The sequence below is a fragment of the Hippopotamus amphibius genome, chromosome 3, assembly GCF_030028045.1.
Source record: "Hippopotamus amphibius kiboko isolate mHipAmp2 chromosome 3, mHipAmp2.hap2, whole genome shotgun sequence".
Lineage (NCBI taxonomy): Eukaryota > Metazoa > Chordata > Mammalia > Artiodactyla > Hippopotamidae > Hippopotamus > Hippopotamus amphibius.
In genome coordinates, this window is record NC_080188.1 from 130,351,980 (window position 1) to 130,376,117 (window position 24,138).

General features: G+C 56.2%; 1 protein-coding gene across 1 annotated transcript in view; it reads right to left on the reverse strand.

Annotated features, from left to right (window-relative positions):
- SHANK2 (SH3 and multiple ankyrin repeat domains 2) overlaps positions 1 to 24,138 on the reverse strand; it is a 470,853-nt gene that overhangs the window by 300,159 nt on the left and 146,556 nt on the right. The window lies entirely within an intron of this gene.

Genomic DNA, 24,138 nt, shown 5'->3' on the forward strand with positions numbered 1-24,138 from the left:
CCTCGTGCCAGACCCGCGTTAACTGGGCGGCCGGTGCCAGCCTTCTGGAATTTCTGAACATGACCCAGATTTCCACTGGCAAGAATCAGACACAAGGACCCATTACTTCTCTGGCTCCCCCCCCCCCCCCATGGAGGTAATGACCCTGGAGAAAACAGGATTTCCAACCCCCCTCCATTTTTTTTTTCTTGAAACAAAAGAGAGAGAAAATAAACGGCAGCCCAGCCACGGCTCGCCCTAATTCCAGGCAGCTGATAAAAATGAGCGTTTTCAGAGCCACACTGCACGTTTCTTACAGAAGTCCGGGAGGCACAAGGAGAGGCAACATGGAGAAAGTTCTGCCCGTGCGGGAGACACAAAGGGAGGGGCCGTGGCTGGTGAGCCCCACGGCAGGTGGAACGGGGTTATTTCTACACAAGGAGAAAGGTCTTCCCGAAAACTAAGCATCCCCGGAGCATCCCAGGGAGCGGGCTCTGCCGCTCGACGCATCTGCTACCGGGGCTGTAATTAAGTGTGTGTTTTTTTCGGTTGCTAGGAGAACTGCTTCTGAAATTTGGAAAAAAAAAAAAAAAGAAAAGGGAGAGAGAGAGAAAGATGGGATGAGAGGAGGAAAAGCAACGGGAGCCTGTAAGTTGAATTCCATATGGTCGACACGTTTCCTGTCAACAAAAATGGCAGTCAGAGGCACCGGGCGCATCTCTTCACGGGCTGGCGGGGCTGGCGGGATGTCTCACCAAACAGTGTCTCCAGAGTGGCGAGAATGGAGACTGGGTGCCCGGTGCCAACGGAGCATTTGAGCGTCACCCTCCTTTCACTCCCACGATGCCCCATCACAGGGCTCGGAGCTGCATTCAAACGCCACTCTGGGTGACCCTCGCCCACCACAAGGGAGCCCAGACCGTTTCTGAGACCTGCCCTAGGAGACGTTCGGCCACTGGTGCACGTTATCACCAGAGACCCCACGACCTGCCCCGCGCTGCTCACGTCCCTGGGGGACAGAGCTGGCCGTCCTTGTGGATGTTGGTGCAAGGCTGAAAAGCTTCCAGAAGCATCTCTCTCGGATGCAGAAAGCGTCACCAACAAGGACACAGCTGCTCACATTTGGGGAGCCTGCAGCTGTGCCCCCCAGGTTTACTCGCCAGGGGTCTTCAGCACAGGGGTGTCCAGTGTATCGGGGGTGCGCTGGCCGTCTGCCCTGGCTGGGACAGGATGCCACAGTGATGGTTAATCACGGGAGTTCCCCTGGATGCCGGGGCCCTGCCACGTGGGCCCTGAGCACTCGCCCAGCCCAGGAAACCCTCTGGGGAGTGGGCGGCTCTGCGGTGCTCAACCCTCCCTCCATCTGTCTGTGAGCAGTGCCGCCCCAGAGCGCAAGCCTCTTCCTGTGCCTATCTCCGCTCCGGCGCTGCCACCTTTGCTGTTGGCAGAGAGTGTGTGTTCGGGGACTGATGGGCGGTGACCTCGCCAAAGGCCAGAGGTGCCCGGCCATCGCTGGCTCCCCTGCTGTGCACCTGGGCTGGAGCCCTCGTGCCCGGGCTGGGAGCAGAACTGGCGATGCCCAAAGAGCATTTACGCATGGCCCAGGTGGGACGGCCCCCCGCCCATACCCCTGTCACTTGTGTACGGAGTGACTGTTCCTCACAGTGAGTCTGTCCACGAGTAGGAGCAGAGTCTGGAAATGATGGGGTTCCAGCTGCCCATCCGAGAGGTGAGTCTTGCTGAGACAGACCCCATATGCAACCAGGAAGCAGGCTGGCCAGCCTGGGGCAGAGGGGAGGCCCCGGATCTCATCTCATCGCTCCTGCCCAGGTTCCACGTCCCATTGCACAGGTGGACCCGAGCTGTGCGGGCCCAGGGAACGCGGCAGTGATCAGGACAGAGAAGATCCCAGCTCCCTCCCAGGCTGCACGAGGGGCACGTGGGGGCAGAAAAGCAGACTTTGGACACAACAGGATTTGAGGAACCCCAGGAAACACCCCTTAGCCAAAGCAGTCCCATTCCGGACATCTGCAATTCTTCTAATAAGCAGACAACTCTTCTAATCACCCTTCCAGGAAACTGAGTAAACACTTTGCCAAGATTAGGAGTGAGAGCTTAGATTCATGTGCAGATCTACTGTGTGCCCAGCCCCAGACCAGGCTCTGCCCCACAGAAATCCTGCTGGGCAGTGGAGGGCTGGTGGTCCACTCCTGACTCCACCCACATCACCGGTGTAAAGCCTCCTTGCCACTGGCAGGCATGCTCTCCTTGAATACTTTCAGCAATGGGGAGCTCACTACCAGCATGCTGGCTCTGCACCCACGTACACCAGCCCCCTTTTCTGTCACACAGACCACATGCCTGCACCTGCCACATACTAATTGGAAGGGAAAGCCGAGGCATTCGAAGTACAGACTTCATCCCCACAAATAAGTAGGTCTGGAGGTGTTGGAGGCCAGATGCCCAAAGATGGCTGAGCTTTCCTAGACCCTTTCTTCCTATATGGGGTCCTTCGCGGAGCATCCCAAGTGACTATAAGAGGCTGTGCTGGCCACATTCCTGCTGACTGAGGTTTGGTTTCAAACGGATTTCATTCCAAATGAGGGGGAGAAGGGAGAGGAAGAAGTCTGGGTCCAAGCTCAGCTGGGGTGAGGCAGGTGGCAGGTGGCAGGGGGTGGGGACAGGGGTGCTACTTGGTAAATCTGTCCACCTGCTCACCAACCCATCCACCCCAAAGGATGAGTGAGCATCTTCTGGTGCTGTTCGAAAGACGAAAAAGCAGGAGGAGGGATAATTAGAAGGAGACCGCCGCCCCCCAAATCAGATAGCTTCCAGGAAGGAAGAGGGTCACCCCAGAATGAACCCCAAACTCTCAGCCTCCTGGCCTGGCCCTTTAGCCATCACCTCAGCCGCACCCAGCCCAAGTCCAGCACCAGGCCCTAGGTAAGAAGAAAGAAATAAATAATAAACTATATGTGAGCCGCACCACCCTCCCCACACCGTCCACCCCCAGCCCCCTGGGACCTGCACAGCTTCGGCCTCCACATCCCACAAACCGCCCCCCCTCACTCTGACCGCCTCCCAAACCCTCACTGTCTAAGCCCTTCATTTGCCATGTCTTTTGACAACTGCCTGACAACAGGCTGAAAATAATTTCATTTCTCGTATAAAAAAGGCTCTTCGCACATCAGAACATTTCAAGACGCTCTGAAGTCCTGGCAGGCAGGACTCGCCAGGTGTTATAAACATGCCTGGTGAGAGTCTGCGGGGCAGGTGGGTCTCAGGGACATTGCCCGCTCAGCGTGGACGATCAGCCCACCTCCCCTCGCCGTGCCGGCCGACAGGGAAAGAGCTGGAATGGGGGAGGGTAGGGGGCCAGCACCGGATTTAGGGGCTGGCTGTGTCTTACTACTCGGCGGCTGTGGGCTGGTCAGGCACTCCGGCCCTCGGTTTCCCCATCTGTAAGGTGGCAATAACCCAATGCATGCCCAGTGTCGGCTGTGAGATCACGTGAGTTCCTGTTTGGAGCACAAAGGGGGGAGGTCAGCCTTCTGGGGTCGAGTCCTGGCCCCTCCGCCTCCCAGCTCTGTGACCTGGGAATGTCACCATGGATCGCCGTACATCCATTTCCTCTTCCATCTTTGGGGAAGTGAATGGTGCCGCAGGAGGGGAGGAGCACGTCAGTAATATTTGTAACAGTGCCGGGATGTGAAGGCTGCCAGTGATTGCTAAATAAACACATTTAACTAAAAAGAAAAAAACCTCTGAGTGAATAGCAAGCCCATTTCCCCGGCCCCCACCCCGCCCCTGTGTCTGTGACAAGCCCTCCGAGGTCCCTCAGAATGCATTTACATGGTCTCTTTGTGTGCTGCCTCCTCCAGGAAGTCTCCCTGACTGATCCAATCACTGGAGAGAACCCACCCCCACCCCCACAGGGCCGCCAGGCCAACAGTCCTTCCTGGGGCATTTCCTGGTTCCAGGGGAGGTCAAGCTTCCTGAAGGCAGGTCCAGTGTCCAGCTCCCCCATCACCCTGTGAACGGGGGGTGCTCCCCACAGCTCTGGACGTGATAGAATGAATAGATGAGCCGGAGAAGAGGGAGGCGGTGAGTCCAGCTTCTACTTCGTTCCGAGTGTCCCCAGGCCCTTTCCCAGGCCCACCAGGCTGGTCTCCTTGGCTGTACCGAAGTCGCCTCCCTTCTCTGCCCCCATCCCGCCTCCATCCACCCCCACGTCTGCCCACGGCCCTGCCTGGGCCCCAGACAGGCCTGCCCTGTAGGGCTCTCGCAGGTCCCCACGGGCAGCTGCGCTGGGGATCGATCAGGCCAGTGTCCTGGGTATCCTTGCAGACTCCCCACCACCCTCCTGCCTGCCTGGGAGGGGTGGGGGTGTGGGGAGGGCTGGGGGCTCATTCTCCAGCTTCCGCTGGTGCCTCAGCTCCAGGCAACCAGATGCACGGCCAAAGCTCTGATTCAGAAGGAGCAACGCCACAGGGCTGGTGGGCGTGGAGCCGGCTCAGGGTGGCACAGTGTGCCGCTCCAGGAGCAGCCACGTGTGGCTGGTGGCCAGGCTGGCTGCATAGCTCCCAGGCCTGGTTCTCTGGCCTCCTTGGCACACAGAGAGCCGTGAAAATCCTTCGGGACCTTCCTTTCCCACATCAACAGCCAGCGTGATCTCTTCCATAAGACCCTGGCTGGGCTTCCCTGGCGGTGCAGTGGTTAAGGATCCACCTGCCAATGCAGGGGACACAGGTTCGAGCCCTGGTCTGGGAAGATCCCACATGCCTCAGAGCAACTAAGCCCGTGCGCCACAACTACTCAGCCTGCGCTCTAGAGCCTTCGAGCCACAACTGCTGAAGCCCGTGTGCCTAGAGCCCATGCTCTGCAACAAGAGAAGTCACCGCAATGAGAAGCCTACACACTGCAACGAAGAGCAGCCCCCGCTCTCCACAACTAGAGAAAGCCCGTGCAGAGCAACAAAGATGCACTGTAGCCAAAAATAACAAATAAATAAATTAATTAAAAAAAAAAAAGGCACCAGCTAACCAGCTGGCAGGGCTGGGGTGTGAATGTCTCCAAGGCCCTGAAATCCCAGAGATGGTGGCTGTTTCCGTTCTCTTTCCAAGCGGCCTGGGGATTCACCCAGGCCCCACCTCCTATTTGTGGGGGGTGGAGAAGGGAGCGCCGGCTGGGATGAGACAGGGGCTGGCTAAGCAGGAGAGGCCCAGAGTCTATTTCTGCCTTAACGCAAACTTGCGGAGGCGGCTGGAGCCTCTTGGCAGACGGGAGGCCCATGGGGAGCTGAAAAGAGGAAACGAAACTCCAGAGGGTCTCAGTGGCCCACCAGCCCCACCATCCACTTAATCTTACAGAAGCGAAAATCAATGGCCGAGAAGGAAACCGCGTGTGCGAGAGCCTCGCCCAGCTCACCGAGTCAGGAGCAGGGAGGCAGCGGGTCCTGGGAGGGCTGTGGGCTAGACCTGCATACTTCCTGGCCATTCCCCACCTGAACCAAAATAGCAGACCTTGCTTCCTTTCCACGTCACTTTAGATAACTGCAATTTAAATATTAGTAGGCAACATTTCTCCATCTCACAATAATTGTTAAATGAATCATACTTTTATAAATAACAGGAGGTATAAAAAGGCGTCTCAGCAATAATGCGGGGTTATCTTTGAACAAAGATGTAGGTGTCTGCAGCGTGTGTAATGTTCCCCTCAGCTGGGGCCACAGAGGGAAGCTTTGCTCCTGGAGGGAGCCTGGATAATTGGGTAAGGGGCAACGAGGAGGGGGCTTCAGAACCCCCCAGGGTGGGGGTCTCTCTCCAGGGCGGTCAAGCTCCATGCTGACGGTGGTGGAAGTCAGGGACTCCTGCAGGGGCTACGCCCCAGTCGCAACACAGTGCTTTACTAGGGCCAAGACCAAGGTCAGAGCGGGGACAGGGAGAGGGGCTGTGGAGGGTTGAACTGGGGCTGACCACAAAGGATGAGGGCTCCCAAGGTGCATTCTGGAAGGACTGCAGATTCCAAACCCTGCCCCACCATCCCCCTCTCCATGCAGCTTTAGCCTGTGCCCTGGAGTCCTGCAGAGACACTGCCTGCTGGGCAAACACTCTCACTGGGCAGGGTGGGACAAGGGGCACCGCGGTGGCTTAGTAAAGAAAGTCACAGCCACCTTGGCTGGCCCTGCTGAGAGCCCAGTGGTGGAGGACACCTGGGTGGCGATGGTGGACTTCCCACAGGGGAAATGGAGGCTCCGGGTGCTGAGACCAGTCACCACTCCACCCAACTGCTCAATGGAACTGCCCTCAACCCCCAAGGCCAGACACGGACACCTCTTCCAGGAGCCTTCCGGGCACCTGGACATTTGGGACTGAACAGCAGATGCCAGGACCATACTGCGAGGACCACTGCGCTATGGGATGCCTGCATCTTAGGACACGCTGACAAGCTAACCACACACTCAACGATTTGTTGACAGGCAGCCCCGAGCTGGCTGGAGGGTAAGCAGAGTGACCATGTGCTAGAGACAGAATGTTATGTCCCTCAAATCTACAGGCTGGAGCCCTGACCCCCAGGGGGGGATGGTATTGGGAGGTACGGCCTTTGGGAGGTGATTAGGTCATGGTGGGGGTGGTTTCCCATGATGGGGTTAGTGCTCTTAAAAGGAGAGGCATGGAGAGACATCTTTCTCTCCCTCCGCCATGTGAGGACACAGCGAGAAGGCACACTCTGCAAACCAGCAAGTGGAACCTCACCAGAAACTGAATTGACGGACACCTCGACCTTGGACGGTCAGCCTCCAGGACTGTGAGGGATGAGGCCTCCTGTCTGTGGTGTTTTGTTAGAGCCACCTGAACTTCAAAGACACCACATACGGCAGGCTGCGTCCCCCTCCCTTACAGGCCCCCAGGGGTTGTCATGCCATCACCTCCGCCGCCCCTGCTCCTCCACACTGGCCCCCCCACCGGCCCCTGCCAGCCCCTTTCAGTGCCCGGAACACATCTCTGGGCCTCACCTCTGCTGTGCCCTCCCCCTGGACTTCTTTAATCTCCCTCCTGTGCTGGCTTCTCTAAGGCTAGCCCTTCAGCACTTAACACGCAAGGTCATCTTGTCAGAGAGATGCTCCTTGACCATCCTTTCTAAAAAGGCAACCCTCTTATTCTCGCTCTTAACCCTTTGTTACTTCTCCTTCATTGCATTTATCAAACATTGAAATCACATCAATTGTGAGTTTGCTTATATTGTCGTATTTTATCCATAGGGACGGAGTCTGTCTTATTCACCATATAAGAGACCTGTGCTTTTACATCTTCATTCAATAAATGAGTAAGCAAAAGAACAGCACTTTCCTACCTCATATCCTGCACTCTGTCACTGAGGCTTTCACTGCGTTTGTCTCACTACTCGAAACACCTGTTTCTAGAACTCTTGCCACTCCTCCCCACAGCTGGAACCTTCTGGAAGGCATGGGTGGGGAAGGGGCTTTTACACAGGATACAACACAAGACCCGGCACAAAGTGGGAGCTTATAAATACACGTTCTAGTTATTTTAGGTCCTTGTCCCATTCACATCTGGGTTGTATCTGGGTCTGCTTCCATTAATTGAGGTTTCCTTTGATTACGTCATGTTTTCCTGCTTCTTTGCTTGTCTAGTCATTTTGGATTCTATATCAGCCATTGTGTTTGACATGTTGTAGAGACTCTGGGTCTTGTTACCTTCCTCTGGAGAGTGTTGAGTTTTCTCTGGCAGGGAGTAAAACTATCAGCAGAACACTTTGTCCTGTGAAAGCATGGCTTTTAGGCTTTGTGGGGAAATCTCTGTAGGTTTGGTCCTTATGGGAGGTCCTGATGGCTAGGGCCCTTCTGGGGCTCTGGCAGAAACTAACTCCTCTAATGAGACAGAACTCAAGTCTACATTGTCTCCCCTTGGCTCTTTGAGCTTTAAGCTATTGTGTTCCACTGGGACCCCTGGATTCTCATTTTGCACATGATAGTTCAGAAATCAGTCAAGCATTTGGGGGGAATTTATGTGCACTTTCCAAGTTTCTCCCCTCTATTTCCAGCTACTCAGACAGCCCTGACTCTGACCTCCAAAACTGCTGAATCCCCAACCCAGGGAAAGTCCCTTTCTGTCAGGGGACTCCTTTATTCACATGGGTCTCACCTGGAGGACTGTCCTTCTGTCAAGGTCCTGGCCCCTCTAGTTCTGTCTGCTTTCAGTTACCTACCAATGGCTATAAGCAATTGTTGCTATTTTTATATATTCTGTCCAGAGTTTGTCACCATTAACAGCAGGGGGGTTCGTCCGGACTGAGCTGCTCTGACGTTATTGGAAGGTAGACGTCATGGGTTCATAAACATATATTAAGCAAATAAACATCTCTCCCAACTGCACACCTGCATGCACACATAGTACGAGGCAGTGAGTCCCTGATCTCCATATCTAGAGGCAGCAGGGGTGTCTGGCAGGGAGATGGTGGGTCTGTCAAAACAGAGACAGGCCAGCATGTGGAGGCCTGGGTGTGCCTTGACCATTGGCCATGGAAGCCAAGACCGTGCAGGTGTTCCTGGTACCACGGGTGCCCTTGCAGCCCAGCCGAGAAGGATCACAGACACTGAGGAGGTTTATTTCAACACAAGAATCCAGCCTTTGCAAATTTCAGGCCCCCACCTTTTAGATCAAGTTGTTCATGATCGAAACTTGTACAGGTGCCGGGATGCCCAGAGAATGAAGAGCTCGTGGCAGCCCTGAGCGAGCACCACCACAGTCTCTGAGTCGGTCCCACCTGGGCTCACAGCCTCGCTAGTGGCTCCTATTGCAGGTCTGTATTCTGGGAACTAATTAATAAGCCTCAGTGACTAATTTCACCTTCGAATGAATTCCTTCCCTGGCAGAGCTGGCAGCAAAGCTCGATCAGGCGCCACCATCAGGCAAAGCTCAAGTCCAGGGAGGACCCAGCCCTGAGGGGCAGGAATGGGGAGCAGGCTCTGGTGGGCTGGCCAGCGGGCTGTGGCCTCGGAAAGTAGGGTGAAGAGGTGTGGACAGCGGCCGCCTGCTGTGAGCAATCTGGGATGAGCAGGGGAGGGCTCTAAGGGCCGAGGTGGTGGTCATTTCTCCAGCACTAACCGCCCCCTCCACTCTGAACGTCCACCCAGAGTAGCCCAAGGCCGGGCCTGGCCCATGTTCTGTTCTCTCAACAGCCAGGTGACTTGGGTCCTTTCACACCCACTTCACAGACATGAAGACTGAGGCTCAGGAGGTGCCAGAACTCACCCAGACCTGTGGCCTTCACTTCAGGGCAGTGCTGGCCTCACTTTCACCTCCACCTCAAAGTCAAAGCTAGCTGGTGGTGTCCTGACTGCTGGACAGGAGGGAGTTGGGTGGACCCTCTGGGGGGCCGGGCAGGGGGCTCACCTGAGAGCCAGGTGTGCTGAACAGGGAAGTCAACCCACTCATCTGTGTGTGTCCTGATCCCACCTCTGCTCAGCTGTGGGTCCTGCCTCCCCTGTGGGCCTCAGTTTCCCCATATGTCAAATAAGGGGTCAAGTAGAATGTCCACTAAAAGTCCTTCTGGCTGGCAAATCTGAGGATCCTGTCAGCTCTGAGGAGCATCCTTGTCTGAGAGGAGCAGAGGGTTCTTGGGGCTGCAAGGCTGGATTTCGGGGGAGCTGGAAGGCCACACGGGGAGGCTGGAGCCTGCAGGCCCGGGGCCACCCTCCCAGGCACATTGAGGACAGGACCACAGGACCTTCAGGACCGCTGGGCAGGGTCCCACTTGGCCACCTGGGCCCTGGGGCACCTCTGAGACTCAGGTCAGTCCACTCCAGGCTGCAGGGACTTGATAGACTTCCCAGAGACACCGTGGCTAGCTCTGCCCTCTTGCAGAAATGCAGACAAGATGTGGGATCCGGAAAGGGGACAACAGTCACCCCAACAGCAAAAGCGGAAGCAGCAGGTAACATCTGCCTTGCACGTCTCACATCTGTCCCTCGTCCCCACGATCGTGCCAAGAGATGACTCCTCCCCGTTATGCACTGGAGGACCCTTGAGGCCCGGAGCACTTCAGTAACCTGCCTGACGTCACACAGCCTGGCCACGGGGGCTCTGCCCTTGGCCCCATCACTGACCCACAGCTGGTACTAAACCCAAGCCCTGCGATTCCATGTCCCAGAAGGGCCTGGAATTCCGGTCCTGACCTGGGTGCTTGCACCAGCCCCTGAGATGTCACCAGCCCCTCTGCCTGTCCTCCTCACTCACCGGGTGAGCCAGTCCCTGTAGGAGGAGAGGCCTGGGGCTGGCGGGGTGGGGGTCTGCCCATCTCTCCTGTGCTGTTTCCTACCTCTTCCAGGGTGTCCAGCCGACATACCTGTCCACATCAAGTCTCGGTGGCCCCCACAGCCTGGGAAGCTGTCCCCAGAGCCCAACCCACGCCACCCCAAACCATCCTTCAGTCCCAGTGGGGACCACCCCCTGCCTTCTTGAGTGGCCCTCCTGCAATTGCAGCCCTTTTCCTGGGCAGGATGCCATCCCCGTGGGACTCAGCCACCTTCTGTGTCCCCCCATTCACTCGGGGCTCCCGCAGGATGGGGGGAGGGGACCTTGTTTGTCTCTCTCAGGTGCCCCACCGCCTGCCAGGGCCACCACTGCTATCAGACCATAGCGGGACAGCATGGCTTCAGGTGACACTCGTACAGCCCTTGGGGACTCACAAAACACTTACACACCTCCAGCATCTCGTTATGTCTGAAAAGACTTTAAAATCACTCATTCCTTTTTTTAAAATTATAAGATAGTTTTGCCTTCCCCTGACTTGGAGCCAACACACAAGCTGGAAAGAGAAAGCCATTCTGGGGGAGGAAGCACTTTCCCCTTTGGGGCAGCCAAGGCCGGCTCCCAGAGACACCATGGGCCATCCCGAGGTGGTCAAGACGTGAGCCACGGAGCCCCAAGGCCACAGCGGCTACTGCAAGGGCCCTGCCATCGGCCAGTCCTGGTTTCATCTGCGCCAAGGTTTAGCTGTGCAACCACGGACAGGCTGAATGACCTCTCTGAGCCTGTAAGTGGGGCTCTGGTGATGCCCTTTGCACGTGGCCTTTCAGAGGCCACTCTGGCAGGAGAGAAGTGATAGGAGGGGAGGAATCTGCAGCTCCGCACCCCGGGTCCCTCAGCTGGGTGTGGGCACCTCTGCCCGGCTGGCTGAGCAGAGTCCAGGATTCTCTATTTCACAGAACCCAGCTCCTCCCGGGAGCCAGGGGCTCATTTCATGCTCTGGGAAGAAGCCAAGCCCTGTCTCAAAGCTGAAGGAAGCTTAGCTGTGAGGCTCGGGGATGAGCAAGCAGAGCTCCCACTGCCCAGAGGCCCAAGAAATGGGCAAGGTCACTCCGTGCCACGCTCCCCTGAACGCCGTCCTCCAGGCTTGGCCTGGGAACCAGGGGACTCCGCACACACGTCCCTGTGCTTCTACCTTCTGACCCTAGGTTCCATCCCCTTGGGTGAGTGGCTGTAAAACCACCCCCTTCTCCTCCTCCTGGGCTGGGAGACCAGGCCTCAGGGAATCCTTCCCCAAAGACCCCTCAGCCATCCTTGGGAGGGGCCACAAAGACTTTGCACCCCCACCCCAGTTACCCCTGGAGTCCGCGCTGGGGAGGAACCCGAGCTGTCCAGTGTCCCCTGCACGCCCAGCCCAGCCAGCCTTCCTCCACGTCTCTGGACAGAAAGAACCTCCAGCACCATCGTCCTGACTCACCCGTCCTCTACGGCATCATTTCAGTACATTAATACTCCGCTTAAAAAAAAAATCCAGCAAATGCCCCGTTTTCCTAATGGGGTCAGCAGAGCACTCCCTTGTACAGAACTCAAGCTGTTCAGAGTCGCCACCAGGCTGTTCTGTTACTCCCTGAAACTGTCACGCACTCTCGCTCCCTAAACCCAGAGTCTAGCCCACCACAGCCACGTCTTCGAGAAGAATATTGTTTAAAATGCAGTGGACATTTTCCAACATGGCACAGACCTGCCCACTTCCTAAGATTCAGACACACCCAGAAAAGCTGTGGATGTGGACTTGGGTCTGCATTTGCCCTTTAAAGCATCTACCTACTGTCCCAGCATTCTGGGTCATCCCACTCCACGTCACAGAGTATCTGGTGAGTCAACATGAGAAATTCCTCAGAGTCAGTCTGAGATGGTTCCCGGCTTTTCACTTTTATACACGACGCTGCCGAGACCATCTTCACACATGTCATTCCTTCCTCGTTCGAGTCACTTCCTCCGACTCTATTCCCAGGAGCGGAGTCGCCCAGTGGAAAGGTCTGCATGTTTCTTTGGCTCTGGATACACGTTTGGTAAACTGCTTTCCCAAAGAGTTATACCAGTTTATACAACTGGGCAACGGGAACTGAATTTTCTCTTAAAAGAAAAAAAAGTCCATCTCTAGAGTGAGAAAATAAAGACAATGTATCTCAACCAGGCAACAGTACATTGAGAAAGGTAGGAATATCCCCGTGCTAACAGGAGCCCTCCTACCTGGAGAGGATTATTAGAGGGGATGTGATTCCACTCTCAGGGACGCATCACAAAACCAGCAGAGACATGGGCTGTGGTGACACCAGCCCCTCCGGCTTGCCAGGTAAGTCCATGAAGCTTCTCCTGTTTGGCTTCAGGAACGTCTGAGGGGTCTGTGTATCAGCACAGGCTGTGCTGATGACACTGGCCTTGCTGGAGCGGGCTCCCGGGGCAGGAGGGGGACGTGGCCCCGAGGGCACAGGCGGGGCGATGGGAGGCCCGGGTTAGGACGCCCCTGGGTCATCCACACAGACTGTTCCCGGGGATCTGAGGCAGGACTCGGGGGCATCTGATGAAACGGAGATCCCATTAGGAACGGGACGTATGTGATGAAGGGGAGGCAGATGCCCGGGGAGATTCCGACTCAAACAGGAGGCCCTGAGGGAATGAGCCCACTTTTCCCATAGTGATAGAGAGATGGAAAACAAGGGACCAGAATAAAGGAGGGAAAGACCATGTGTTTCCAACGTGTTAGCTGGAAAACAGCTGCGGTTCAAGGTGCTGCTGGCTTTTTCTCCCCAGCTTGACCCTGAGCTTCCTGCAATCAGACTGCAAGCAACGCGCCGTGGGCAGGGAAGCGCACCGCCGGTGCCTGTCTCACCTCGGGGGAAAAGGTGCCCCAGGGCAGCTGCCAGGCGCCCCGGATGCCGTCTGGACGCAGAGCAACCTGAGACGAGAACGGGGTTGCATGTCTTTTGGAAACTGGAGGGGCGGGGCAGGGGACTGGAGGGCCGGGGACGTGCCCTCAGGAGGACGGCAGCCCCGGGGAATGTCAGGGAAAGAAAGTGGGGGAGGGACCTATCTATCTGGGCAGAAAAGGTCCGCACTACCCTTTCCTGGGCTTCCTGGGGGAGATATCTGAGCCCCTAGGCCCTCAGGCTGCTCGTCTGTGAATGGATAACAACAGTGGTGATGGTGGCGCTGGCTGACACTGACCCGCTGCTGACCAGGTCCCAGTGCTGCTTTAGTACCACACGTGCCTAACCTCAGCACCAACGCAACAAGGAGTGATGTTATCCCAGAGACCAGGGAGGCAACTTCAGCTCAGAGAGGGTCAGTAACCCACCCGAGGTCACACAGCTGGGATGCAAGCTGAAGCCTGGAGTCTACTCTTGTTTAACCCCGCACACCCTCCGGTGCCTGGAGACCTACCCTCTGTGGGTGCCGTGCGGGGCTGAACGGGATGATCCAGGCACGGAGACTTTGGCGCAACTCCCGCCACAGAGGATGCACCTGGGGCACACGAGGGGATCTGGCAACTTATCTGGGTTTGCAAAAGAGCACTGCGCCAGGGGGCCGGGGCTCCTTCTCTGCTCTGAGGAGGGGACAGACCTCAGCTGGGCCAGTGCGGCCTTGGAACAAGATGGCTGAGCCCTTTGTTTTACGGGTGAGGGGTGCAGGCTGGTGCAGGAAGAGGGTCCCCTTCCCACGCTGGGTCCTGTGAGGGCCTCGGGGAGACTGAGGCACAGGCCTGGTTTAGGCCTCAGCGGAGCCATCCCGCGGAGTCAGGGCTCCTCCGGCAGCTGGGATGGGGTGTCCTCCCCTCCGCCAACCACTCTGATGAGGGGGTCCCCCAACGTGGCCTCTTCTGTGTTCTTAAGCAAGAAAGCAATGCCAGGAAGCACAGCCGTCCACCCCGGAACCTGCTGCTGGTGTGAAAAATGCAGGGGGTGGGGCACGCCTGGCTCCCAGATCACCCATCGAGGAGGGGACGGCCCCCCACCCCACCCGGCAGAGGCACCATAAATTAACTTCAGGTTCCTCTGGAAAGGGGCCCGGCACCACCACCATGCCCCAGCACACCTCTGCCCTTGACAGCAGCCCCCCAACCCTTCCCCGCCGCCCCCCACTCTCCGAGTCTGGCCTTGCTCTGCAAGTACTCAGTCCCTGAACTCAGCCCCCACAGTGATCCAGCCCAGGGCTCGGGGTCACAGACACAGCGTCTAAGCCCTCTGAACACACCAGGGTCTTTGGAAAAACGAACCAAGTCGGCTCTGCCTGGGGGGCACCCCCACCCCCCGAGCCCCCTGAACCCTCGTAATCCGGCCTCAGAGCGGGTCAGCTAGGAAGGTGCGGAGCAAAGGGGAGGGCAGGACTCGGGGGGCACCGGGGAGGGGTGCGGGGCCCCGGGGAGCCGGGCAGTGTGGGGCGTGGCTTCCTGTGGCTCTAGCAGGCCTGGCAGGGCCGGGCTGGGGGTGGAGGTACATCCATTTTCAGCTGCTGGAAAGAGCGTGAGGTCCGCGCTCTTCATTTTACAGCCCACGAAGCAGAAGGAGGGCCTCTCCCAGGACAGCCTTTCTCCCCGAGTCTCTTAGCTACGGCAGTATTATTACGACTTCCTAAAAAAGAAGCCAGCACCCTGGATTTCTACATGAAATCTGATTTTAAATGCCGCGACTAGTGACTATTTTATAGAAATGTGTCTTACAGTACGGATAAAAGGATCTGCTGTGAGCTGCCGGGAATCTGGGGGCTGGGAGGTTTGAATGACAGCTGCTTCCTCTCTGAGCACCGCAGCAGGGGGTAGCAAGCACCACCAGCCCACCCCCAGGCACCCCACCAGGCCCAGCAGTCACACGGTGACCTTGGTATTGACTCAGTGTGACTTTCCCAAAGTGCGTTCCACGGGACCCTGGAGGCAGATGCAAAGTAGGTTCCACAGTGGAGTATGGGAAACGCCAGGTCAAAGTTAGAAGCATCTTTACTGCAGAAGCCTCCAGCGTCTTTAAAGTTCTAAAGTGCACCCTGAGGGTCCCGCAAAGGGACAAAGCAGGCAGTGTCTCCAATGGGATTCGGCCCCAGACCTGTGTGTCTTGCAGAGCAGCCGGGAAGCCTCTAGAACCCAGGACTCTTCCTCTGCATGTGTGATCAGGGCACAGGCTGCGGGCCATCGAGACACAGACCACCCACAGCGCACCTGGGGTGCGATCGACCTCACATTAAGAATCAGAGCCCCCATGTCGTCCCGTGGGGCGAGCCTGACCCCAGCCCCTTTGGAGACCACCAGGCATCGAAGCAATACTTGACTCCAAGGACCAGTGCCACACAGACACTCAGGCCTTCTGACCTGGTGACCCCGCTCGGGGGTGTCTGTCCCGACGGGCCTGAGTGCCGAGCATGGACCTCTGGGGCACCGAGGTCACGGTCAGTGATGCAGGCAGGCCAGGTGCACCCACCACAGGGACAGACGGACTCGGTAAGGACAGCAAGGCCGTTCCCTCCGTCGGGGCCGGTGGCTGAGGCAGGCCTGCCAAGGAATGAGGGGCCCGGCTTGCGCAGACCCCCATGTCCACGGGAGGCAGCCCTGGGCAGGCGACCTCACCCCCGGGCCTCAGTCTCCTCCTTCGTCAAGTGGGAAACACAGGTGCTCGCGTGAGGGTAAAAGGCCCTGACCCACACATTAGCTATTCCTGGCTCTCTTTTCCCTCTGAGTGTTCTCCCTGTGGCATTTATGCGGCCAGAAGGAAACCAAAGCCACAAATATGCAAACAGGAGCATCCCGTCCCCTCCACCGACAGCCGCCATTGATCCAGTCTCGGGCTCACGAGGAGGGTAAATGGCTCACTACCTTCTCTCCTTCTGCAAAAAATTATTTTTAAAGGTGGTCATATACACACAACATAAAATTTACCATTTCTGGGAGTCCCCTGGTGGCCTAGTGGTTAGGATTCTGGGATTTCGCTGCCGGAGCCCGGATTCAATCCCTGGTCAGGCCACTGAGATTCCGCAAGCTACGCCGCCAAAAATAAATTTTTTTTACCTCCATCCACCTCCAGAACTTCTTCCTCTTCCCAAACGGACACTCTGTCCCCATTCAGCACTAACCCCACCCCCTCCCCAGCCCTGGCCCCACCATCTACTTTCTGTCTCTCCGGGCTGATGACTCTAGGTCCTCCTGTGAGTGGAATCGGGCAGGATTTGTCCTTCTACGACTGGCCTGCTTCACTCAGCGCGTCCTCTAGGTTCACATTGAGATGGTGCAAGGTCCTCGCCACCCACCCCCGCAACCATGTCCTCAGCCTGCCTTTTGTCTGTGGAAAAACTTTAGCCAAAGAATAAGTTTAACCAGAGAAGTGAGAACATGCAGAAACAAACGAAAACAGTCAAAGGAGATAAAATAATAATAGTTTAGTCACTAAGCAAAGTCAAAGACCTTTAGTTCCTCAAGGGATATCTTAATATCTTAAGAATATTAAGATGAGATTCTGAGCCATGTCCTGTGAGCTGTTTTATAGATACAGAAGCCCCCACCAAGTGAAAGAAGTTAACTACATGATGACCAGATTGTAGCCGTGACATAAGCGGTCACAATTCTGAGAATTAGCCTCAAAGAAATGGAAACAAACCGACCCTGGAATTGAAGAGTAACTGTACTTAAAACACTCAAGATGACGCTGGTCAGACCACTGATGACCAATTTCAAGGTGACGGTCAGAGCTGCCTGTGCTGTTTCTGCAGGTAGCCCCCTCCTTCCGTCTATAAAAGCTCTTGCCCCCTGATTGTCCGGGAGAGTGGGGGAGTTGGCCTTTGGACAGGCGTCTGCCCTCCCTTCCCAGTTGCCAGCATCCAAAATAAAGCAAACTTCGCTTTCCACCAAACTTGCCTCTTTATTGACTTGTGAGCGGTGAGCAGCTGGACCCCACTTTTGGTTATAATGTTGTAGCAGGACATGTAGAATTTCCTCCCCGATTCCCTTGAATCTTCACAACAGTGTCAGGAGGTCGACACTCAGGTGGCCAGAGGGGCTCAGAGAGGTCAAGCAATGCACCCAAGGTCACACAGCTCCATCTGGGACTTGGCCCTGGAGATGTCTGCTCCGAGCCCCGCCCTGGCACTGGCCAGCCTCAAGGCCACAAGGAGCGGGGAAGAGCAGAGGTTTTCACTGAATTTCCCCTGAATGAGAAGCGCATTCACTGGGGGCAGGCGAGGGCGGTTTACCCCGTTCCCTATCCGCCCTCCCCCCCGCCCCAGGCAGTGCCCCGAACTGCTGAAGGAGCCTTGGGTACCTCGTGGAAACCACCTCTGCCAAAAAAAGTGTGTCCTGGCTGCTCCTGGTGGAGCTGGCGGTTCTGCAGGCTCTGAGCCCCCCAGGCCTGGGATAACTGTGCCTGCAGCTCCGGGCTGGATAATGTGAATCTCAGCTTAGGACTCAGGACGCCGACCAGAAGGACCCTGGCAGGCTGCTGAGACTAGGGGGAGGTTAGAGAAGGAGGACCGTGGGGCTGGCCCCTTGAGTCATCTCTGAGCTGGGGTCCCCAAGCCGAAGTGCATTCTCCTTCTTTAAAATGGGCACACTGCCACTGTGTGCCCAGGCTTGGAGCGAGGTACCATGAATGGGACCATCTGTGCCTCCATGGTGACCCACAGATGTGGCTCTGGCCCTCCAAGAGGCTCTGGGAGGAAGGTGGGACCCAGCCCGCAAAGGACTGTCAGTCCCAGAGCAGAATTACTGGACTCTCTCCTGACCACACCCAGGTCTCTGGATTTTTCATTTCACCAAGCCCTTCCTCTCCAACCCTTAGATTCAAACCCCAGAGCCTCACAGAAAGGACAGACCTCCTCTGGAAAAGATCTCCTCAATAAAGGCAAAAGAAAGGGCTGGTATGGCTCGGGTTCCTGCCTGTCCCCCCTTTCTATCCTTCTATCTTCCTCTGTAACAGAACCTGGCCCTTCAGTTGGTCACACAGAAAGAAGATGGCATTTCCCTTCTAGGAGGGAGTCGTGTGGTAAGGTCCTAGCCAACGAGATACAAACAAAAGCAATGTTTTCATTTATGAGAAGTATCCTTACAGGGTGGAGACATGTCTGTCTCATACTCCTTTTTCTTTCTGGCTGATTAGAGTGATGATGTGATGGGTGGAGCTGAAGCAGCCTCCTTGGACTATGAGGGGACTTGGGAATGAAGTCCACATATAGCAGAGCAACGAGATAGAAGGAACTGGGCCTCAGACACCATGGAACACTGCCCCAGGGCTGGAATACCTAGCTGAACTTCTACTGGGAAGACAAACTTTTGAAAAATTTGGAATTAATTGGTTAGTTATATCCAGATCTTACCATGACTACTAGAGGCTGGCAACACTGATTTTCTAATACCCGAGAGAGGAAGAGCAGAGTCATTAAGAGCTTTGGGGCCCGTTGGGCTGGATGGTGAGGCTCAGCTCCCCTGATGATACTGAGTGGGTGCAACGGTCAGATCCCCCATGGCCCTCATAGGCTGGTGGGGACATGGATTCCTAAACAGACAATTACAATACACTGTAATCAATTAATAAAAACCACTGACCCAGGGAGCTCCACCAGGCATCATGGGCCAGTCCCTGCACACTCCTGAAAGTAATAAAACAAAACACAATTCCTTTTAAAAGCAAGACCCTATAGGCCACCCTGCACGTGGGGCAGGAGGAATCCGCAGGGTCCACTGATCGTGGGGGAAGCCTGGGGCAGGGGTCTGCAGAGGAGACAGGGGCTCCAATCCAGACAGGAAGCACTGCTCTCAGCTGGAGTGCGTGGCCGGCCATCATTTAGAAGGTGCCTCCCGGGAACGCGGTGCAGGGAAGTCTAAGGGCGTGGCTCTGTGCGATGCAGGGTGGGGGCAGGAGGACTGGGGGAGGCAGGAAGGACTGAGGTTGTCCCCCTCGAGGATGGCATTGGGGCAGGACCTCGATCCGTGAAGCCCAGGTCTCTGGAGGGGAGGGCGTGTTTTCCCTGAGACCTGCACCCAGGACAAGTGTGTTGACAGGAAGGACCCAGCGTGGGGTCCAGGGAGGTGGTCGCCTTGGCGAGGCCAAGAGCCAGCTGGTCTCCACGTCCTTGTCCACAAGATGAAGCTGATGTCCCCTGACCCAGCAATGTGGGAGGCTGTGGGAGCCGTGATGCAGGCACACTTGGTGGGGGGGGGGGGGGGGGAGGCGGAGGAGAAGAGTGTCCTGGGGCCACGGCTGCGGTACCTCCGGCACCTGGCATTGGGTTTTCGTGTACAGAGGGAGCCTTGGCAGGTGCGACAGGGACCTACAGAGCCCGAGGGATGGAGCCAGACTGTCTCTGGGGAGTGGACTCCAGAAGCCCAGCTGGGCGGGGCCGAACCTCGGGTCTCAGCGCCTCCCACAGCCCTGCAGCCCAGAGCTTTGAGAGCCCCAGACCCTTCCACCACCCCAGGGAACCTTCCCTGCCTAAGGGGATGAATGTGAAACAAAGCTGGGGAGGGACCTGGGGAGGGACCGGCAGCATCTCCCTCGCTTTCTTAATGGGCCAACGGGGCCCCACGCGGCTCCCTCTTGGCGGGCACGATACAGGCAGATGTGTCATCCAAACAGCACCTGTCAACCTGGAGTTTGCCTCGTGTGGGATGATTTTGGGGTGTCTTCACTGTCTCCCGTTAAAGGAGGAAGCAAAACTAAAATACGGGCGTGATCTCTGAATCTGTTCCCTGGGGCTGCCGTGACAGCTTGCTGCGAACTGGGCGGCTCCAAACAACAGGAATGTGTCCTCTCGCAGTTCTGGAGGCTGGAAGTCCAAAACCAAGGTGTCCCGGGGCTGCACTCCCTCGGGGGCTCTGGGGGAGGAGCCTTCCTGCCTTGTCCAGCTTCTGGGGCCTCCAATGTCTCTTGGACTGTGGCCGCATCCCTGCAGCCGCTGCCCCTTCCTCTCTGTGTGCGTCTCTGTGTCTGAAGCCCCCACTCTTTTCTCTTATAAAGACGCCAGCCAATGGATTTAGGGCCCATCTTAATTCAGTACGACCTAATTTTAACTGAACTAATTAAATCGGCAAAGACCTTATTTCCAAATAAGGTTACGTTTGGAAGTTCTGTGTGGATGTGAATTTTTTGGGGGGGACCCTGTTCAGCCCTGTGAGATCTCCCAGGGGTGAGACATCTCAGCGTTGATGGTGATTATCTCAGAGGGATGGGCATTTGGGAGACTTTCCTATGAACGAATATTTGTGTAATTTCTGTGAAGATCAAATATGACCTCTCTAAAGAACAAACACATGGACACCAAGTGGGGAAAGCGGGGAGGGTTGGGGGGGAATGAACTGGGAGATTGGGATACCAAATTGTACACTCTAAATGTATGCAGTTTATTGTCTGTTAGCTGTATCTCAATAAAAGTTCCTAAAAAAACATATTACCTCTCTAAATAAATTAATAATTTTTTATAAAGAGCCAAATTATTTCAAGTCCCCAAGGCCCCCGTTAACCATCACATGAAGGAAAGTTATCAGCCCCGCAAGAATGTTGGCATCGATCCTGCTGAGTTCACCTGTGGGAAGGTGACCGGCTGATGGTTCAGGAAAGCATGGTGTCTTAACATCGTGGCTGCCGCTGCTACCCAAATGAGCCCCTGGCAAACATAAAGGAAGGAGCTGGAGCGGGAGGACGCGTGCACGGGCTGCGCGTGCTGCAGAGCCGGCTCTCGGGGGCCCCAGCCCAGCCTCGAATCTCCTGCCGCCAGTGGGCCGTCTGGAGCCGGGGAGCGGGTAGGCGCAGACCCCAAGGGCAAACTTCAGCCTCCCAGTTCAGGGAAGAGCTAGGAAAGGCCCTTCTGGAAAGGGAGCTGCAGGAGGTGTGGGTGGAAAACGGACAGACTCACACTCGGCAAGGCTCAGCCCCCTGCTGGCAAGCGTGGTACCCGGGAGCAGGTAGCACGGCAGCAAAGCCCCTGGCCCCCGGCCAACCCATCCTGAGAGGGGACAGGACTGGTCTCCCTGCTGCAACGGTGGCCCATTTCAGGAGGGGACGGTGGCACAGAGTACACCCAGTTACGTTTGTGCAGAAATTCAGACGCACGTTTCACCCACAGCCATGAGACACCCAGCCCTGGATGTTCTAATTCTCATGCGTGGAGCGAGGTGGTCTGGGGCCTGGGCCTGCTGTCCCAGAAATCTGGACGCTTTTGGTGACCTGTTATAAAGGAAGGACGGACACCAACAGGTGCCCCCTGTGGCCCTGGCTGTTTGCATAGCAGGCTCGCCTGCTTGTCACCGACTTCATTATGAGGGATAATTAAAAACGCCTGCCCTGCTCTCTCCTTCCTCCCTAATCCAATTTGGTCACGTGATGAAAGCGCTCGGAGGAAACAAACAAGGTATCCTGAGCCCAGGGGACCCACGTTTCAGTGGCTGAGAAGTCAGCCGGGCTTCTGAAGGCTGCGGGTGTAGGCGTTTGGAAAACCGATGCCTCAGCCACCTCAGTTACGGACGACGGTGGGACCCTCCCCTCTGTGCCCCCCGCGCCCCCCTGGCTCAGGTCCCATCCTCCCAACCATTCCAACCACCTGTGGACAGTCGCCCTTCGGTCAGCCTCTTCTTTCCTGGTCCAGCGGAGGCCAGACAGAGCTTCCCCAAATGCAGCTCCAACCAGAGCACTGCTTTGGAAACCACCCACAGCTCCCACTGCCCAGAGGGTCTCCTGGCCCCGCCCACCTGCCTATTACCCGCCTCCCCCTCCCCCACGGTGCTGTCCATCCTCCATGGGTCCCCAGACAAGGGGAGAGCATCCCCCACCACCACCACCTTGTGCGAGTGAGATCTGCCCCCCACGCTGGGGAAGACCCCCAGAACCACGTGGGGACAGTAACAGACGCTGAGCCCTGTGACGGGTCAGGCATATTTCTAGCAACTTCGTGTGTACTGACCCTCCTGGGAACCTAGGAGGGTGTGAATCCCAACCCTGTACCACACCATCCCATGAGGCAGTCCTGGGTACTTGGTACCTATTGGGGAAGAATTCCTCCCCCACCACCTGGGTCCCCACTGCCCTCCTCTATGTACGGAAGCTCAGTGGGCCCTGCTCCTGGCACCCCTATGAGGACCAGGACGGGACCCAGCAGTGGACACAGTGCCTGGCCCTCAGACGGCCCTCAGAACACGCAGCCCAGTGGGGCCTAGAGCCCTTATCCTGTTGGCTCCCCTTTCTGTCCCCTTGAAGTTTCCAGTAGTGCCACACATGCGTCACACCGACTGATGGGCAGAGATCTCGGGAATCATGTTTGTGGATCGTGTCAAAGCCTGGCTGGGAAGGTGAGAGTGGAGCTGCATGCAGAGAACATGCAGGGCACCTCTGCCCAGCCCAGAGCCCGGGGCTTGTGACGGGGCTCCTCAGGTGTGGGCAGTGGTAAGAAAACAGGAGTGAAGGAATTCCTGGGTTCAAATCTTGGCCCCCAATCTCACAGCAGACAGTGGGTGAAGATAAACTGGCTGTCCTTGAAGGCAGGAGAGCCGCCTTCCATGTGCAGAGCACAACCTCAGCATTGAGCAGATGTGGGACGAATGAATGGATGGGTGGATGGATGGGTGTATGAGAGGAAAACAGGGAAGAATGAAGGAAGGGAAGGAGAAAGGAAGGGGAGATGGGTGGATGAGTGGATGACAAGAAAAAAGGAAGAAAGGAAAGCAGGAAGGATAGATAGGTGGGTGGATGGATAGATAGATGAAGGATGAGCAGATGATGAGCAGACAGGTGGGTGGATGGGTGGATGGATGGGAGGATGGATGGGCAAATGGACAGATGAAGAATAAATGGATGGATGGACGAAGGATGGATGATGGATGAATGGGTAGATGGATGAATGGATGGGTGGATGGGTGGGGGTCCTTGAAAAGATGGATGGATGGATGGTATATGGGTGTGTGGGGTGAATGGATGGTTGGAAGAGTGAATGGCTGCGTGGGTGGGTGAATGGGCAAATGGATGGATGGGTGGGCAGATGATGAGTGGACAGGTGGGTGGATGGGTGGATGGATGGGTGGATGGATGGATGGATGGATGATGGATGGATGGGTGGGTGGGTGGATGGATGGATGGGTGGGTGGGAGGATGCATGGATGGGTGGGTGGATGGTGTATGGGTGTGTGGGTTGAATGGATGGTTGGAAAAGTGAATGGCTGGGTGGGTGGCTGGGTAAGTGGTTGGAGGGATAAATGGATGTGTGGGTGGGCAGATGGATGAATGGGTGGGTGGATGAGTAATTTAAAAATTACAGTATTATTTATGTCTACACTAACATCTTTAAGAGGGGGTGTTGATAAGTGATCAGAGGCCAAATCAGATGGTTTTATTTTAATAGGTCACTAATGTGTACAAACTGAGCTACTTCGTATACAAAACCTGTGCTTTTGGACACATTTGTACAACTAGAGACTTGGTGGCACCCATCAGCCAGGGACAAGTGCCAGTTACCCCCAAAAGGGGTGAGCTCTCTAGGTCCTCACAATCTCTCCTCAATTTGTAGGATTAGGAAGAGAGGGAACAATTCTTTATTTCCATGTCTCTCTCAAAAGAGGGAAAAAGAAACAGACCAGCTGCGTGTGTAAAGAAACACCGCCCTCTGCTTGGCCGCCTTCACCCAGTCCCCTGCCTCTGCACTGTGCGCCTTCAACCCTATAACGAGGCACCTGATTCCTGCTTCTCGAATCACAGTTACAGGGAGTTATAAAATCCCACCCAGGAAGCTGTTGGCAGAGCTGGGATTCAAACACGCCCACGTCTGTCTCTGTGCCCAGAGCCCTCGGCATTGGCTCTGCCTGCCTCCCAAGCATCACCAGGACTTCTGGTCACCCACCACTTCACTAGTGGGTGACTCACAGGTCCTGCAG